The sequence below is a fragment of the Sturnus vulgaris genome, chromosome 5 (genome assembly GCF_052056855.1).
Source record: "Sturnus vulgaris isolate bStuVul1 chromosome 5, bStuVul1.hap1, whole genome shotgun sequence".
NCBI classification, from domain to species: Eukaryota; Metazoa; Chordata; class Aves; order Passeriformes; family Sturnidae; genus Sturnus; species Sturnus vulgaris.
This window is the reverse complement of record NC_142247.1, coordinates 29,548,542-29,564,089: the sequence shown is the minus strand read 5'-3', so window position 1 is coordinate 29,564,089 and position 15,548 is coordinate 29,548,542. Positions and strand designations below refer to the sequence as shown.

The following is a 15,548-nucleotide window of genomic DNA, read 5'->3' as shown; positions in this document are numbered from 1 at the left end:
TGTCCCGGGGGGGAAAAAAGTTTCCCCAGCTGTTTGTAGCAAAATGAGGGAATGTTTGTTTCTGGAGACGCTTCGCTGGCTGTGGATAAGCGCTGCTTGCAGCGTGGTATCTTGCAAGCTCAGATCTGCTTTATGAAAGTGCATGTAGGAGGATCTACTACAGCATACAGCTGAGGCTTGTTGAATAAACCGAAGACTCAACAAAGCGTTTTCCTAGCTAAAGTACAGATGTTTACTGCTGTAAACAGTACTTGTTTTTCCACGGTAACGTTTCACTAACCTCATGAACATTTGTTAAAATATGTCTTTGTGAAGTTGACATTTTTTGTTGTTTTTACAAGCCATTAATTGCTATTTTTAAATCGTGACTTGCCAGAGTTCAGTGTCACGTTTACAACCTCTACAAAAACTGTGACTTTTCCTGCAAAATTGTGGGTAGGTCTTTGGGGGTTGTACAGCTCTGTATTTGAAAGGTCTGTTTTACCTGGTGTTTTCCAGTAATATCGCTATCCTTATGAAGGGATTTTGGAAATTGGTTCCTGCTGCAAGTGATAACTTTGATTCATAGGGTCATTAAATACGTACACAAGTTTAAGCAGCTTTGTAGTCAGCTTGTCCATACTGAAGTTGCTCAGCAATGCCCTCCTCTCCTGTGGTAACTCTAAGGGTGCAGATTCCTTGGAATGCGCGCAGTTGAGATGTGAGTGGACGCTCTCATCTGCTCCATTACCCAAGGCCCTGAATTATAAAATAAGGTCCAGATTTTCTACTAGCTGTGGCTAGTGCAGGGTCTGTTGGGTAGATGTATCTCGGGAGAGGGGTTTGCAGGGGTGACTTTTCACCTGAATTTAACTGAATTGCAGATGTAACTAGACAATTCCTCAGCGAAGAAATCACCCTGCAAAAAGTTGAGGCTGGAGATGGGGGAAAGGGAGTCCAGAGAGGTGTTAGCTGTGTGTGTTGGATTTTCTGCTGTGAGGTTTTTGGGCAGGAAGGTACAGGCACATTTGTCTTAGTAGAGAGTAGGTGAGGTCATCATTATACGTTTAGTTTTATCTTGTTTAGCTATACAGCGTGTGTGCTGATGGGCAAAAAGTTATTGGGATGCTCAAAGGGAATCACCTGAGTCCTGTAATACGGAAGTCCTGGTAAAAATGTAATAATAAACCAGTCAGTGTCTCTTCATTAGGCAGACTTTTGACTTAATGCATTACTTCAGTTTCTGTATACCTGCAAATTTAGCTAGAGATCTACACTTTGATTTAAATAAAAAGTTAAAACATTTGGACATAAAAGTCTTGACAAAGCTTAATCTGCCAGAGTTTGTGTGATTGAATAGTCCAGTAAAACTTTTAGGTTGAGTGTGTGTCATGGCTTTGCTCGGTGATGCTTATTTCGTCGTTAGAGCTTGGTGTTGGAGGATGACTTCAGAGGAGGAAGCTTCAGGAGAGAATTTTGTGTAGTTCTGAGGCAGCGTATTTTACCTCATATCTGCCTACTGTCATAGCAAGTAAGAAATTAGATTTTTTTTTTTTTCAGAAGTAATGCATAATAAAATAATATGTAGAGATAGCTGCGTCTAGAAGAGTGGAATGAATGGCTGCAGCCAGAATGATGGGAAAAATTGAAGGACTGCTATGAAATAGTAATTTGAAAATAAGTTCAAATGGGGTTTGTTCTCTTGGGTTTTTGAGTGATTTTTTTTTTTCTTTTCTTTTCCCTCTGGTGAAGCTGATGTATTTCTGCTCGCAGAAGAGGTTGGATTTACAATTAAGCAGTATGAACTGGAGATCATAGAATAAGTCTAAGAAGCTTACTTATTGACTTGAATGAGTTTATTAATAGTCTGCTTAATGGTTTGGTTACTCTGTTCTCCATTTTCTGCAAAATGCTTGGATGCAGAGTCTGTTCTAGTCACTTATTGCCATTATTGTGTTTATTTTCTTGGAAATCTTTTTATACATAGATATTGTCTGCTTTGTGCAGTAATAACAACCAACAGTCGTTTCCCAGTTTCTTTGCAATGGCTTTCTTCTGTCATTGCTCATAGTGCTGCTATTAGATTCAGGAATTCTGCAGTACTTCTACTTACAGCATTCCGAGCATCTTAGAGCTATTCACTTCTTTATCATCAGTTTTAATTTTTCACTCGGCCTTAACCTGTGTGTAATTTGGCTCAGTAGACGCCTTTTTGTGAAGAACTGGCCGTATTTGTTTTCACAGGATAAATTAAGCATGTTTAGCACATAGATAAAGGAGGGAAATACCTGATACTAGCACATATGTACCACTGGTTTTCTTTAAAGCTAAAAGTTTTCTGTCACATCAGTGCTTATAAAATGTATTTGCTGTGTATTTGCTTTTAATGATCTATTTCTAGCATTTTCAGAAATGTTAATCGTGAAATGTTTCACTGTCTCAGGGAAAGAATAGCAAGGCAATGTCAGTCTTCAGTACTAATTGCAAGAACCTAGCGCAGAGATGTCGAGCAAACAGTAACATGCATTTCTAATCGTTTCACCAGTTGTGGTAGAAAAATGCATATATTCTTGCTAACAGTTTTCCTTAGCTTAGCACTTACTCTCTTTCTCCATTTTCAGATAAAATATATATGCTAAGGTTGCTTGTTCTTTCAGCAAACAGAGTGTGGAATATGGACTGAAAAATTCGCATTAATTTATTGTGAATCAAAACTAAACTTTTGGCTACTATCTGCTAATAAAAATAGGGGCACTTTTTGGTACTTGGGCCAGCTGTCACTGTCAGACAAGTAGTTGCCCGCTGGTATTTCTGCTTGCGAGGTGACCGGGGTGAGAGTAATCAGGATATTCTGATTGCTGTTCCCTGTCCCTTTCAGCCCACATAAAACTCTTATACTTCTTTACATTTCTCTTCTGTTCGTGCCTTCTTTGTGTTGCACTTCTACTCATTTTTTTTTTTCTTCAGGGAAGTAAACATGCTTTGCTCAAGGCGTTGGTGTCACTTATTTTTTCTCCTTTAGAGCAGTAGGCAGTGAGTACGTTGAATTTATTTTTTCCCTTTGGCTTCTTATAGCGGTTAGAGGGAGAGGGTGTTTTTGCACTTATTATGGTTTGCATCATGTTGTAGGGGAATGTTCTGAGGTTTTTAAGTTTTCATCAGTGTAAGGGTTGTGGTTGGAGTTTGGATGTTCTCCGTGTTTACCATGTAGTGAGCTATGGAGATGACCTTTTCCAGTTTCAGCTAGTCAGTACGGATTGCGTTTCTGGGCCCTGCCAGCTTTAGTAGTTCTGAAATTGGATATGGTGCATGTATTTCCTGATTTAATGTCTGTGGATTAGAAAAAAACACAATAGTTCCTCTGTGAGAAAATCTGGGAAGCAAGTTAATGTTCTATCCAAGACTTGCACTGTTTAAATTTTTTAAAATATCTACTTAAAAAGTAAAATTGATCTGAAAGCAGCTCTTAGCCAGTTTAGCTTTTGAGTCGGTGGAGAACATCCTGCTTGTCAGGAGAAAGGGGAGGTATCCTAAGACAGCACTTGTGCTGCATGCTGCAGGAGACTGGTCAGAATAAATGGGTAAAAAATAACTTGGAGGTTGATATATTTTGACTGCGTTAGACAGAAGATGGGAGGCTGGAAAGCTAATTAGCGGATGAAAGGATAAGAAGCAAAGTTGCAAAACAAAGAGTTGATAATTTTAGATAGCTTGACAGAGGATTAGTCAAAAGGTGATACAATAATATCACGTTGCTTGTGTGAGGGGAAGTCCTCTAATCCATCTAAATGAGTAATGAAGTAAAAGTCATTGATGTTTTTACTTGCATTTGATTTCTATAATTTTGTCATGACTCTTCACTGTGTCATAAAAAGTGCTATAAAGATAAACAACCTGGCAGAGTTTTTCAGTAGTGTATTGGGTTTTTCATTAGTAAAGTCTGCTCTGTAACATGAGAAATTTATGCCCTTTGACTTTGTAGTAGTTTACAAAGAACATAGTTTTTGTGAATACCACTGGTTTTTTTCTATTAAATTTGAAAATTTTTCAGATTCTAGCCTCTGTTTTGCTTGTTGGAAATGCTCCTTTCTGTTATTCTGATCATCTTTCCTAGGGTTGCAAGGTTTTTCTTCTTCCTACTCGAGTCCTTCTTATTTTTGTACCACAAACTCTGGTTGTACCTGCGGTTCTCTAATGTGTTGTTCATGTGGCAAAAGCAGACTTTGTGAGAGAGTTTCACTAGTTAAATTAAATGTATTATTTTAAATCCAGAAGCTGAATGTTTGGAAAGGTTTTTTTCTGGCCTTCTTGTTTTAGGACTGGTCCAATAGGTCTCCACATAGACAGAACTAAGAAACTCCTGGGTTGCTCCATGGCAATCTCATTGCCAATTTCCCTGGCCCTGTGACCTCTCTGCGTAAGTCTCGGGACAGTACCACATGAGTGGCAGGAAAAAGGAAAACACCTCTGGGGAGAAGAAGGAACTCTTCAGGGACTTGCCAGTCTACTGTGGACTAAATATATTTTGGCCTTGGGGTGATCCACCAATGATAATGAGAGTAGCTCCTCTTGTCTCCCTGCTTCTTACAGCTAAGAGATACAAATTGCTCAGCACTTTGGTGTCAGTGTCCTCTAGTTATGAACTTCTGTGTCTTAGGAGCTGAAGAGACCCAGATTGTTCACCTCTTCTCTGGACTTTGGAGAACCTTTTAGCTGTCTTCTGGGACATTTGGGGATCCTTAGAAACAATCTGATGTCACTTTCTGGAGAAGATGGAAGTACTACAGAGTACATTTTATTTTCTTATTACAGCTGACAGTATATTCTGCTTTTTATACAGCAGTACAGTAACTTTATGATTTAAAAGCTTTTCCCAGAAGTTAGATTTTGTAGAAGATTAAATCACCAATACACTCACTTTTACCATTACAGAGAAACACTGTTTCAGATCTCTGAGGTTTCTGTTGCTTGCACACTGTGACTTTAGAAACCATAAGTTAATAGTATTAGAGGGTGCAGCTAGCATGAGGAATGATGAGGAACTTGGGAAAAAGCGTTAGGATAATGTTTTGATTTAAAAAATTTTTCTATGAGATAGAGGAATGAAATGTGTCCCCTCGCCCCAGCTTCTTATGAAGACCGAAATATACTTAACTCTAGAATGAATGATCATCCATCTTTGATCTGAAGCAGCTCAAAATCCCTTTAAGAAAGAAGGCCATAATACATATTGCTCTAAATAGTTGCTTTAGAGCATTTTCAGCTACTTTTATAGGGTTTAGTATCTTTCTTTGTGACCCTCTCTGGGATTTTTATGTTTTGAGATTTTTCCATGATGTATTAATGTTGTTACAACAGCATTCTTATATTGCTGTCAATACAGCAGTTTCAGTCTGTGTTGGGAATTTGCTTGTTCTGATAACTATGTTTAGGGTTTTATTTTGGAGTTTTTGTTTCTTTGTTTTTAAATCCTACTTAACTGATTCAAGTAAGAAGCTAAAAAATGTGCTTTGGCATGAATGTGTGTCTATGCAGGATATTTTACTATTACAACCATTGTAATTTAATTTCTTATCCTTCCATATATATTTGGGTTCTAAGATAAAATTGTTTGAAATTAAATTTTTAGTATTTTTGTTTGTCAAATGGCTGAGATTCTGCATTATCAGGTTTGAGTTGCATTGTATCAGATGCTTATTCTTGCACATTAAAAACGCAGATGAGTCTTCTTTTGAAGAGAACAAAAATGAGAGTCAAGCTACGCTGCTTATTTGTGACCGTTCATTAAGATTCATCCCATTTTTCATTGACACTGCAAAAAAGTTCAATGCTTAATATTTTCTCACATTTGAAATGGATCCTCACATTTAAAGTGGATCTTGTCAATACTATTCCCTATAATACTATAGTATTTCCCTGACCCTCATAACAAGTGTCCTTTTTGTGGTGATTTTATACAAGCTCAGCTCATGTTTTTCCTAGCCCTTCAAGACAAAGTGGGATAATAAAGCTAAAGTTGAGGTTTTCTTATTATAGTTGTGCTTTTTTGCTTGGATAAATGTTTGGGTGCTTCAGGATCTGCTCATCTACTTTCTGCAGCTGGTGTGGTGACAGCCTGAAGAACAGGTATAGATTTTGGTTGGTGTTCTATGTTTCTGTTATAGTTAATAAAAGCTATGGGGAAGGTGCCTTTGTTTCTGGTGGCACTCACTTTGCTAAAAAGTACTTGGAAGGGGGAAGATGTGTTTTATTGCAGAGCTAGGCTTTTCACACATTTTTAAACTCCATAGTTGCCGTAGATTAGCTGTCTATCCTTTTCTTTGCTTGGCCTTTTTATTTTTCAGAGTGTTCAGAGACAGAACCAAAACTGGCTGATAATACTCTCATTTGTTGGAAGTTAACTCCTCTGATTCTTTCATATTCAAAAGTCCAACTTTCTCTTCCCTGTCCCTGGCAATTTATGTATTGCGGAAAATAGATTCATATTGAGAGAAGCTTCCTGTTGATTGAGAACTAAATTAGACTGTGGACAAAAGACACAGCAGTGCCATTGTATCAAATACTTTTTAACATTGTCTAATAAGCAAAGGAAAACGCCCCTGACAGTGTTACAATGTGGTGGCTCGAGGGCAAGAATACAGTGACATAATTCGTCTGTTCCCTCTCCAGCTCTAACCCTGTACTTAACCAATGCTGGGTAATGTTGCTTTCACCAGTTGAAGGTAACTAGATAAACTGGCACTGCCTTGTGTATGGATATGTATATCAGCTTATCTCACCCCTGCCACAGCTGGGTATGTAAACAAACTAAAAGTAACTTTAGTCTTGCGAAGTTTGGACAAAAAATAATTGAGAATTTGTGTTTCTGCATTTTCAGATTTAATAAAGGATGAACAAAAAGTAACGTATAAGTGAAGAACATTCAAAAGTAGGAGGAAATTTCAAGAGTTAGGTTTTTAAATGTGTTGTCAGAGCTTGACTGTGAAAATCAGTTGTCATGTAGTTCAAGTAGGTCGCCTAAAAGCAGACTTTTATGGTTTTGGTCGCAATAGTAAAGGCTAGGTTACTTTTCTTTTATATGCCACTTTCAGTGGAAACAAGATGAGAAAGTTGAAGAGCTCTTTTGTGCCAAAAGACTGAAAATTTAGTGCCCTGATCTCACACATAGTTGAGCACGTCTGAAGCTCTTCTTGCAAGTAGTTCCAAATTCAGTAGTACTAACTAAACATCTTCAGCAAAGATTGCAGTGTTGAGGACTAGCATCGTGTTGGTAATAACTTGCATTGTGTTTTTAAATTTAAAAATTAGCCATAAAAATGAGTGTATTGCTTAATTTCTTTGAAGATTAAAAAAAATCGTTGAATATAAAACAGATTTTTGAAAATTAGCTTCCTCTTCCTTTCTTAGGTGCCGAAATAGCTGAAAAGTACAATTCAGACTGATGTCACGCTATAAATATTGATGAAGTTCTATTTGGCAGCTGGTTATGTTCAAAGTTGGTGTTTGCAATTATAGTTTAGAATTATTTGCTTAACAACTCGGCATTTGTTTTCTTTGACAATAATAGTGCTAAGATCTTGGACTTCTCTGCATGTATCATCATGTAAGTGGGAAGTCAAAACGTCTTTGTATAAGAGAACCTCTCTGTTATTAATCATTAGAAGTGAGATAAATATGGAACGTTATTTTGGAAAATCTCAGGGTGTAAGCTATAAAAGAGTGAAGTTTGAAAAAGAGAAAAAGCAGATTGTAACTTAAGCTTTATTCTTCATCACACTCCCCATGCCTTCCTCCCGGCTCAGTCTGGCCATAATCGTGTGCCCGGGGCTGCATTACAAGGTGCAGCGCCGAGACCTGGAGCCTTTCTCGGGCAGCAGGGGATGTTTGTCTGCCTTCATGGCTGCTGGAGGATTTAGCACCAGTATTGCCATGCTGGTGTGAATTCCTTAACAACACAGCTCTTACTGAAAAAGTAAACAAAGCAGAAGGATTGTTTATACACAGGAAACTTTGATACTCTTCTAATTAAATACAGGAAGATTGTAAGAACTAGACAGTTTGAAACGCACGGGTATCTTCCAATCCTGTCCTGCTTGTGAATGGTTTTTAGTAGTGTTGTCTTTAGCTCGTGTAGCTGCTGCTGTCAGTAAATAAGCCACCGTTCCCCCTTTCCTCTGCACAAGGCTACTTACCACCTTATCAGTTGAATTAAGTTACTGCTGCTGGGTTTGATAAATATACTGCTGTATAGGACTTGAGGAGTGTTACTGGTGGTTCAAAAGGAAACCTTCGATCTTGAGTTGACTTTAGTGGTATGAATAATCTGACTGGATGATTCTGTTGGGATTATCAGCAGTAAAGGAGTTATTTATAGCTTTCAGGTTTAAAATTGAGCTGTTGAGAAGCAAGCTTCTCACTCATCACAGCGTTTTGCTTAAGATGGAGAAAAATGCTTCATGTCTCTGGTCTAGTATAACATCCACTCTTCATCTCTCCTTAGAAAACTCTGGTCCTCTGTATTCTGAAGACTCACTTGGCAAATTCTGTGAAATAAAGGCTTGATTGCACTCGTGTAGCTCCAGCAGTGCTGAATCCTTGGGAATGCTGGTATACATGGATTGCTGGCATTTTGAGCATGTTGATTGTGGGCCCTTTTTGCCACTGGGGCACCATTGAATGCCCTGATAGTTGTAATACTTATGTTAATGTCTGCTTTTGTGCCATTGGGATTCCGAGCATTGCTACTGTTAACAAGTAGTGGCAGCATTAGCAGTGTGAAGTAGCCCTTTTCTGTGCCTGAAAACCGGTAATTTGCAAGACCTAATAGAATCAGAGATGAACAATTGAAAAGAATGAGGGTTTTTTTAAGTGATAGTTTGTTTCCAACTTTGCAAAACAAATCTCTTGAGTGGGTTAAATTCTGATGTGGAATGTCAAAAGCAGCTGGCATTCTCAACTCACTATGTTTTAATTTCTTGCTGCTCCAGGTATCACAACTCTTACTGTGATGCTAACTGTCAAGATGATACTGTCAGTCAGTTATGTAAGACACACTACTCCCCAAACCCTCAGTTTAATAGTTTCCATAAACACTGAGGTGTAGAGTGTTGAATGTCTTGAAGAAAAAACGTAGAAATAATTTTGAGAGTGTTACCTACATATACTGTATCTACCCACTTATATGTACGTATGCACATAAACGTGTGTGTATATATGCTTCGGTCATAGTGAAAAGACAAAGTGGAACAAAGCACAAAGGACTTTAGAAAACTTAACCACTTGGCAGCCTTTGGCTGATTATAGTTGGGATGTAATGTTGATAACAGTTGAGAAGTGATGTGTAGTGTATGTAACATACAATCGGCCACTGTAGCAAAAGTGAGGACAAACACCTTTTATGTTCACTGTAACCTTTAATGGATTCTTCAGCAAAATCGGTATGAGCAGAAAAGAAGTGGGGTTTATGCTGCTTTGTACAGTAGAAAGTGGCAAAAAGGAGTAAACAAAACATTTTTTTTTTAAATAAACTTTTCATTTTCCTTTACTGTGAGGAGAAACATTTAGCACCTTAAATATTGTTTATGTAAATGGTTTGGAACACTGGGAAGGTGAAGTATTCTGTCCTTGTGTTTCAAGACTGTCTTTAGACTCAAAGACTAGGGCCAGGATTTTCTAAATTGAAAATCTTTTGATTTGAGAAGCATCCTTTTGCATCTTTCACGTCTCCCTTAATGATGAATCAAAAAGGGCAACATTCTCTGATGAGAAAAAACCCACAAGTTCATTAAAGAGTGGATTTTCTTGAGCAGATCATGTTGTGTAGTCCATTTTAAACCTCCTGACACCTTCAGGAGCAGTCTCTTATGAAATGGTTTATATTTGAGCTGTTCATGTAAAAAGACTTAAGTGCTGTGAAGTGGGACTTGTGTTTTGTTCATATAGGCTGTCTTTAACTTGTTTATGGTCCTTCTGTTCTCATGTTACTTTAGAAGAGTAGTACAGACTAATGCATATGATATCTATTCCAAGTTACAGCTATTTATCTTGTTAAAAGTATTTGTGTCATATCTACATGAACAGCTGAAATGTTTTCCATGTGTTAGGAAAAACATCAGTGCAAAGAATTTAATACTGAACAAAATAGGAAGTTGAAGTTGTGCAGCCAGTAGTAAACTAAACATAATGAACACCCTTTCTCATGTCATATTTTGCTGTAGAACACCAGAGTGATTTTGTGGGGTATGTGACTGCCATTCCTGAATATTGCCCTGGAATTTTTTTTTTGGTGACAGAGGATTTCTGCCTTTTCCCACTCCTTCTGGCTGCTTTGTTTAGAGTGATATCTTTAGTTCGTTTTTCCTTGAAGTACTAATCCTTCCTGGATTTCCTTCTACCTAAGTAATGCAAAGAGATTGTTCTAAACCATGTGAAATAAAGAGGTTGCAAATCCTCTTCTCAAGCACCAGTAGTAGCGCTCCTTCTACCAAATTATTGGTTACAAGTTATGTTTCCATCTTCAGCCTTGAAAAGTGGAGAATTACCATCACAGTAAGACCTGAGTTGTCCTGAGTATTTTTTAATAGTAAATCATGACTATTACATTGCTGCTGTGCTGTAGATGAAATACCGTGAAATATTTTTGTGTTGTTCTGAAGTTGTGAATGACTTGAAGCCATCTTGCCAATATCCTGATTGAGTATGTGATGTTTTTGTTTATTTACATCAGCAGCTGATTTTTTAAGATGATATTTTAAGGACAGCTTACGGCCTTTTGAGCAGAGTGTGCTCTTGGTTGCTTTATCAGAATCACCCCAAAGTAAAAGTCAGGACCAAGTTCAAAATTAAAGTTTGTATCTGCAAAACATTTACTCACTAAGCAAAGGGACAGGTAAACCACAGTGGCAGAGGTAAGACTCCCTTTTATCACCAAATGTATTTTCTGGTCAGAAATTGTTTGAATGGAAATCATGCCCAGAAAGCTCTTAGTTAATGCTAGAAGATCCGGGGGAAAAATTGAGTTTATGGAAGTTAGTTCAATGACAGCAACTCTTTATTCCTAAATAATGCTGTACATTAAGGAGTAGTAGCCAACAAAATGATGCAGTGAGTTTAGAAAAATGTCACTTGTTCATATCCCTTACAATAAACCTGAATAATGGCAATTGGAATAATTCAGATTTTAGTGATGTTAACTTGAATGTATGGTGGTAAGCTGATGGTTCTGGACTTCTTTTAATTCCTGCAAGCTGGTTATGTTTTGCAAAACCAAAACTGAAGTATTTAGTACTAGCTGTGGTTAAGACAGATTATGTATGATTTGAAGTGGGCTTGATTGTTAACCATTGCAGTGCTGCTATGTTAGTGATTCAAAATAGGATTAAATACCTGACAATTGGTAGGTATGGGATTCATTTTTACACATAATATTTAATATTCAGCAGTTATTGTAGGATTACATAATCACTTCCCTTGACTGCAAGGAAACACACGTGTGTTTTCTCAGTTCTTGTGGAAGAAACCAGTTTCACCCCATGTTTTGCCCAGTTGTGAATAGAAATTATGTTTCTAGAGCCTCCTTCTGTTCTGTTGTATCTCATAGTCAGTAGGAGATTGTCTAACACATACTAAGAGTGTTTACTGTTTTTCCAGATTTGGATAGGAGGTTGTGGGGAGAATTTTAAGAGAATATTTTCCTGATGGCAGCCTATTCCTTTCACTTCTGTGCACCTAGGTTTACTTTGGAGCTTTGGAGACAGTTGACTTTTGTTTTTATATTTTTAAATTTACTAATGACCAGAGTTGGTCAATGTTTTAATTTTTTTTTTTGTTTCCTTTTAGGGTTTCGTTTTTGCACTGAATGTAGCCAGGACGGATCCTTGTGGGCTTTGGCAGCCCTTGGAAACTGTCAAAGGTAAAAATCAACCCAAGCTCAGTATTGTGATCTTGAAAGTTGGAGGTGAGAAGAACAATAGCCTATGCTGGTTCTTAAGATACTGTAGGATGTGCATCTGTCTTCATGTGCTTTCTAGTGTTTTATTTCCTGTGTGTTTGTGTGCAAAGTTAATGTTACTGCCTGATGTGATTTGTTTCTGTAAGCTAAAGTTGGTATGTATAATGTATCATTTATTTGAAAATTTGTTAATTTATGTTGACTTAAAAAATGTAAGTCACTGGAATTGGCAAGTGATTATTTCCTATAAGCAATAAAGTTATAGTTGTGGGATTTTTATCTTCTGAATGCTTTTGCTTTCAGAGCAACTTGAATTTAAAGTGGCAAAAATACTCTGTTCTTCTTCTAGACATTAAATTTTATGTTGCTTTTGTAGGTTCTTAACAGGATCAATGTATAATGATTTATCAGTTAAATACAATATGGCTGGATCATGTGTTAAAACTGAACATTTTATCTAGAGACTGGTGACAGTGATCATGTGTCGATACAACTGTGTCAAATAAGCACAGTCCCATTCAAGACACAGTTTAGTCAAGCAGTGCCTTGTGCTAAGTGCTCTTGTTTCGAGTATGCCGTGGATACAGGATCGCTGTCTTGGAAGAGCACTCATGTGGCTGTTTTGCTTTGTGAGGGAGTTTGGGACCTGCCTTCAATTTCTGCTTAATGTGTGTAATGGTGACAGTGGACACAGCCTTACTTTCCTTCAGGGGGTTTCTAGTGGGTCATATCCAATTTAGACTTGGGAATTCACAGGAATCACAATTGGTTTTACATTAATAAGTGCTTCTCTCACAGCTGCACTCTTTAGAAGTTTGAAGTAGGTTTTTTCTTCATTATCAAATGAAGAACAGATTTTCTCTTTAGTCCATATTTGATTCCTGCTGCCAATCTAAAAAAAAGGGTCACTGCATGAAAGGCCCTTGAATTAGACAAAGTGCTTAGTCCCAGCGATGCCTGTTTGATGAAACCAAATTTGAAATCATTGGAATTCCGGCTCTCTTCTCTTGCTGTTGAGGACCTTGTGTTTTTTCATGCTGGGACCTTTCTATGTGGAGGGAAAATTAGGCCTAGAGGAGGTACCTTGTTCACTGGTATTGGTTTTCAGAGATTTATAAGTATATGGAAATTTTGTTCAGGTTTTGCTTGCCAGAGTGTGTTAAGAATGCAGTAGTGCAGAGATGGTATCCATAAGGACACTGTGCTGTTCTGAGTGGCTGGTAGCTGCATCCATCTTGCTGGTCCTAGTAAACAAAATGAGTGCATCTTTGCTGCAGAAAGAGGTGGAGCAAAAACAGGACTAAATATCAAACTGGATTGTCCTAAAACCATACTGTTTAATGGCAGGACAGTACTGCAGCAGGCATTAAAGTTCATAAGAAATCCAGTTGGTTCCTATTAATGAATGTTTTTACCTTTGGGAATAGATTCTTCTCACTGTATTACATTTTGAAGAGTTAAATAAAAGTTGTTCCGAAGTTTAGATGTGCATTTGCTACATTTTATGTGGGCATAGCAGTGCATTGCTATTTGTCAGGCCTTCCTCAGTGTTACCTTACTCCAGTTGAAGTTAGTTAATTTTTCTGAAGGATGTCAGGTGAATAAAAAATTGGGAGATTTCAGTCACATTCCAAGTAGTTTGGGTGGATATATGCAAGGGTAGAAGAAGAGGATTATCTTACTTTCCCAGGAGTGACTTTATTGATAGGTGTGGGATCTGAAAATCTAAATGGGCTGTCTGTAAACTTTCTTTTTGTCACCTGGGAACCTGACACATCACATTAAGAACTTAATACAAGTAAACAAATGCATTTAGGCTTTTGACATTTTTCTGATCCTATAGGATGCTAGTACAAATTTGTACTTCCTGTCCATCCTCCGTGTATAAAATAAATGACCCCATGTGTCACCTTCAGCAATCTGGTCAGAAGCTGGTGAGCTGAAGAGGTGATGTCAGTAACATGGAATAATTATGTCTTCATGTGCTGGCAATAAGCGCTCTCTGTTGACTGAGAAGTCACCCTCAGTCATAAATGACCTACAAAAGTCTGCTACAGAGATGGTGTCCCATGGATTCAGGAATCTTGAAATGTCTCCTTTTGGCAATAAATGAACTTGCAATATAGCATTCTTGTGCTGGTGACTAAGAGAATCAATGATTCATGTATGCAAAAGAACATCAAAATTACTGAATTGGGCTCATAGTTTATTGCAGAATGTTTTATCTCCTGAAAGAACCCAGAAGCAAATGCAATAAAGTATAAAAAAATACCCAAACCAAACAACAAAAGGATAGTGTTCAGCAAAACTTCCTCTTGCAACACCTCTTGTAGTCTGTGGCTTAGGGTCTTCCTGCACCAGCTAAAAATTTTCGTTGGTGGGTTTTCTTTTTCCCTTGTGAAGTTTTCTAGGAAATTCCTGAGCCTTTTAGAGCTTCAATTTTTTTACCATCCCCTGTGAGTTCACTCTAAGTATTGTATGACATAATATTATATGTTTTTTTTCTTTAGTTAAAGCAAATAAAACTTTAATTATAGGATAAACTAAGAGAGAAAATAGAAATTAGAAAAAAGAAAATACAGTGGAGAAGGAAGAGAGTTTATTCATTCAATTTCCTACTCTAATCTCTGAGTTCTGGATAGTTCCAGTGTATTCAGTCGGTCATTTGCAAGAGCTTGCTTTTCTTTGTTCGTGTAGCCTTTCCATTTTTAAAAAATTTCTTAGTTCTACTGACCTTTTCTTTCCTCCTTTGAGATGCACTGGTTGGTAGCTTTTTTTTGTCTTCTTCCAGGAGTAGTATATAAAAACTGGTGTCAAATACTGCCAATTCTCTGGTAGTGAAAGATCTCAGAAGATGAAACACGTCTGTTTTTCAGAGGCTTATGCTTTGAGTTCCTCCAGCGCTTTGAATGAAAAGTGACTTCCCCTTGCAGTGCTCTTGGTCTGACCTTTCTGGTCTTGTTTATATGTAAGCTTTTTTTAATGCTTCTGCTCAAGTTCATTCTTGCTTATTTCTCTGACTTCAACGCCGGGTAAGTGCCACAGGAATCCTTCTGGCCAAAGCTGTTTGACATCACACTGTCTAACAAAAATCTGAAGAGCTTTCCAATTACTTGACTCTAATACTGCAAAATCATGCTCCAAAATTCTCAGCTCTGAAAGTTCTGGAGTGGGTTTCAGAAACAGAGCATGGCGAAGAAGTACCATGGACAGGGACTGCCCAGCCTCGTCTCCTCCACTGTGGGTGCAGAACAAAAAGCAATGAACATTTGTTATAGGCAGGAGGATCTTGGCATAGATGTCAAGCTTAGCATTTGATACTTCTGATTTTTGATTATGTGCTGAAGGCAGAATGTTTAAGTGAGAGTTTGGGTAAGAGTTTGCTTTTCTCCTCATTCCTTCTTTTCCCAGAAAAGGGAATTACTACACTCTAAGTCTTTACAACTCTTGTGTCTTCCACTAGAGTGTATGATATTACTGAATGTAGCAGCTTGTTGGTTGTAAGGTTTATTAAGTTGTTTGTAATATTTTGTAGCTTCAGGCCCTTAATGTTTGTAGAACATGTTCTTCACTGATTGAGTCAACCATGACAGATGTTGTTTTACCTATGTGCAACAGA

General features: G+C 37.7%; 1 protein-coding gene across 7 annotated transcripts in view; it reads left to right on the top strand.

The window, feature by feature from the left end:
* The window catches only part of TNRC6B (trinucleotide repeat containing adaptor 6B), a 134,410-nt gene that overhangs the window by 820 nt on the left and 118,042 nt on the right, over positions 1 to 15,548 (top strand). For all 7 annotated transcript variants that reach the window (XM_088165269.1, XM_088165266.1, XM_088165271.1 and 4 more), the window contains exon 2: positions 11,818 to 11,890. The gene's annotated coding sequence lies outside the window, so the exon portion shown is untranslated. The remainder of the gene's footprint in view (positions 1 to 11,817; positions 11,891 to 15,548) is intronic.